Source organism: Octopus sinensis, linkage group LG16 (assembly GCF_006345805.1).
Source record: "Octopus sinensis linkage group LG16, ASM634580v1, whole genome shotgun sequence".
Taxonomy (NCBI): domain Eukaryota; kingdom Metazoa; phylum Mollusca; class Cephalopoda; order Octopoda; family Octopodidae; genus Octopus; species Octopus sinensis.
Window position 1 is genome coordinate 12,980,057 of NC_043012.1, and position 3,992 is coordinate 12,984,048.

General features: G+C 30.2%; 1 protein-coding gene across 2 annotated transcripts in view; it reads right to left on the reverse strand.

Annotated features, from left to right (window-relative positions):
* Window positions 1–2,440: 2,440 nt before the first annotated feature.
* Window positions 2,441–3,992, reverse strand: part of LOC115220560 — a 157,215-nt gene continuing 155,663 nt past the window's right edge. For both annotated transcript variants that reach the window (XM_029790706.2, XM_036509889.1), the window contains exon 2: window positions 2,441–3,992. This exon is cut by the window's right edge and continues 1,283 nt beyond it. The gene's annotated coding sequence lies outside the window, so the exon portion shown is untranslated.

Below are 3,992 nucleotides of genomic sequence, written 5' to 3' on the forward strand. Positions count from 1 at the left end.
AGATTTCTAGACGAATAATTAGGATTTAAAAAACAAGTATTTAATTATCAATAATAACAATAAAACGTATTAATGATCGTCAATGTATTTTATTATTTCAATGCCAACGTATTACCTTCATTCTAAAATATATTAATCAATTTCCGGTAACACATAAAATCGGAGTATATTTAGTTTCTATCGTATTTTGAATGATAGACTCCATATCGCTCTTCATTATTCGAGTCGTAAACGGATTTGCTCTTAGTCATTCTTTTTTTTTCTTTTCATTTAATGATATTAAATTATACAGCGAGCAAACAATGTCATGCACATCAATGGAGAGAAAAACCTTTCAGCTGTGACTTGTTTCTCGTTTTAATTTCAGCAAAGTTTTAATTTCAGCAAGTTAGCGTAGAATATATATCGTATTTATTATGAGAAACAGTCACAGCAAATATACATCCATTTCCCAGGTATCTCGTGAATTACTTGCCAAATATCCTCTTACAATTTGGTGGGTTAGCTTTTTGAAGACTACATCTCTCTGATTAAGAAATGTTGACTATATACGAATCCCGTTCTTGGCAAGTTACAGACACAGTTTTATATACTAAGGAATTGATTTCCAATGTTCTTTTGTAAAACAAAAATAAAATCCGGTTATTTTCCAGCCCATAAACCTTCAATGTGTAAGGTCTACTTTAGATATGTTTCATGAGATTTTACTTACGCGGTTTAATTAAGAATAGTTTCATATTGCTTTGTCCTGTTCAAAGAGGATTATCGAAAATGCTAAAAGGAAGTTATTGTTCCAATTTTTATATATTGTTTGAGCTCTGAGACGTACAATCTTAGTGGTGAATTCGAGCGAACAATATGTCTAAATTGAAATAAAATGAAGCACAAAAGTTGCCATTCATGAAAGGAATGGAAGATTAGACTTACATCTATTTATAATTTTAAAACATGTTATGATTGAATGTATATTATTCCACTCGTAAATTTGTTACCATTTCCTAACAGATTGCAAGTCTTTAACCTTGAGATAATAAAACGTAAATATCCTGTTATTTCAAACATGAAGTTCTTATGTTATTTTGTAATGTATATTGGTAAATATAAGTAATAAAGTAGATTGACTGGCAACGCAAGCGGTTAGAGAAAACGAAATTCATTTGGCATTTAATATAACTGAAAGATTACAATAGATACATTTATTCTTATAACTTAGCTTTACAATAGTTTCTATTTTTAATAACGTGTTCTTCCAGGGCACATAACATAGGAAAAGAATTATTGTATATCAAAATTTAAAATATAAAACATAGGAACCGACAGAAAATGTTTCACTTTATTAACAGTACAAATTTCGTCTGAAATATGACGCAAGATTTTCAATGACAAGTGTGCCACACATGTATATAAACACTCTTTTACTCAGGCATATATGTGATAAGTGAATCAGTCTATACGTCTTTTGAATTATCTCACAAAATATGCTATCCGAGTATTGTGTTCTGTATATTATAATGCTAATTATGGGGATAATAATGTAACAAGATATAAAAATATATTCATAAAATATGTGAAGCTGATATCACTGGTTATCAAATTCGTTACTGTTACGAGAAAGATTTCTCGTCGAAGAAATGAATATATCATTCTCTTAAATAACAAAAATATCAAAATCAACAATTTAGAAACCATGCATTATTCCTGTTAATCAGTAAATATATGACTGTTGGCGTAAATTCAGGGAAAATAATCTTCTGCAATGAAAGATCAACAATATCACTTTGCTTACTAAATTAGAATTAATATCATAAATAACAGCCAAACGTTTCATTTGATTTGGGGCAATTTATCTGTATGTGGATTCAAAAGAACTGAGTACGATATATGTGCCAGAGATAATGTACATTGGTTGAAGACTGGATTTTATCCTGTCAAGGATTACATTTCTAGAGAGCCTCCATACGTCGTAAGCTGCAGCTACAGTGTCAATTGAGACAAATATTTATGTACGTAGCGTAAATTGAACATTCACAACGCATTACAAACTGGTTGATATTAAAGTCACTTAAAATATTTATCATTTCGTTTGCCCATATATGTTTATAGAGTGTTCCCTCAGTTATTATCCCACAGGAATATTTTAGATCTCAACATTGCTAAAATATTTATACGCTAAAAATTTTCTTGATGTTCACATACACTCGAATTTGCTTAGTAAGAGTCTTTAAATTTTAAGCAATTTTTTCCGGTTGCTAACGTTCTGCAGTTGACATCAGATTCCAAACGATATTGTTTCCGCTTTACAATTCAAATTGTTGATAGATTTTACAACCAGGTGTTTCTGTGGTTATTAAATTTTAGGAAAAGAAAATGACATATACGTTTTTGGATATAGAATTGACATAATACAATGCTTATATTCAAAAATTACAAAAGGCTCTCAAAAATTTATTAGATTTAATTATTTTCGAAATTCTATGATATCAAGAAATGATAAGCAAGCAGACATGCAAAGGATTTCATAAACAACTTATGAATAAATAGCAATCCATTTATTGATGAATACCGGTTTAATATGGTCTTGAAGTAATTAGGGAATTAGAACATTCGTGTCTAACTATATAAAGCAACACGTACTTTTTAGTTCTTAGAGTCAAATCTCCTCTATTAAGGTCTTTGTCAAAATTTTCCTTCTCAGGATTTCTTTCTCATTATACAAATATGGAAGTTATGTTGTGAAAAATATTAAGTTATTGCATTTGAGCAAAAATTCATATTTTGTCAAATGCTGATTTTAGGTAAATCCGACACTGGCTTTTATTTTCTTATAATGTTATAAAATTTACCAAAGTGTTACAATGGACACTTGCGAGAATGTATGACTTGACACTTGTTATTGGTACTGAAGTATCATACTCACTTGGATGGAAGGTCGAAGTAAACTTTAGTGTTATATTAATTTCGAATAAAACAAGACTTCACTGATGGTAAATATTAAGTTGTATGGTTTTATGTTACATTCCCACATCTCAACATAAATATTTACTACATGACTTATGCCAATTACAGCAACTGTGATTATTTTATTTTTCACACTGGTTTCTATGACACAAATTCGAAAACATTCTCCTTGGTACATGGTCGTTACGTATTGATTCGATTCTGAATGATTGAGAGCAAACGTCTATACCGACTTAGATAGGAGAAGATTAAATATTGCACGACAATATGTCCATATACATGATGTTGCCAGCGCGACACATTCACCAAAATTATTAATACTGATGTGGCTTCCTGGCTAGACGGCAAAGTATTTGGTTTAAAATACCTGTTTCTGTAATTAATAGTTTCATAAATGTTTCATAAGCCATTTCCTACAATCACTGTGAACTCGTTCCAAGAAATAAACAGAAACATATTCAACAATAAAAAACAAAGAATGTTTCGGCATAATCCATAAGCACATTATCAATATAAAAAGATATAAAATATTGAACTAAATTATATAAAGGTAATTTAATCGAGAGAATAAAACAGTGTCAGACCGGTCACCAAAGGAGACTATATCAGTTAAAGTTCAATACATTATGTAAATGGGACTTGATATAGCGATAAAAAGATTAAAAGAATATTCACGAAATCATTTATAAATGTCAAAAATACGGAGTTATATATATATATATATATATATATATGTGTGTGTGTGTGTGTGTGTGTGTGTGTGTGCGTGTGTGTGTATGTGTGTGTGTGTGTGTGTGCGTGTGTGTGTATGTGTGTGTGTGTGTGTGTGTGTGTGAATGTATACGTGTGTGTCTATGTGTGTGTGAAGAGAGGGGAAAAAGAGACTGAGTTTATTTTAAAGAATTCCGTGTGTATGGTATCAATTTTGATACTATTTTTTTGTAGTTTGATACTATCTCTTTCGAATTTCTTCGAGACAGCGATTACAGTGATTTTATATTTCCTTTAAAAGTAACGATCGTAAAGTACTTTCT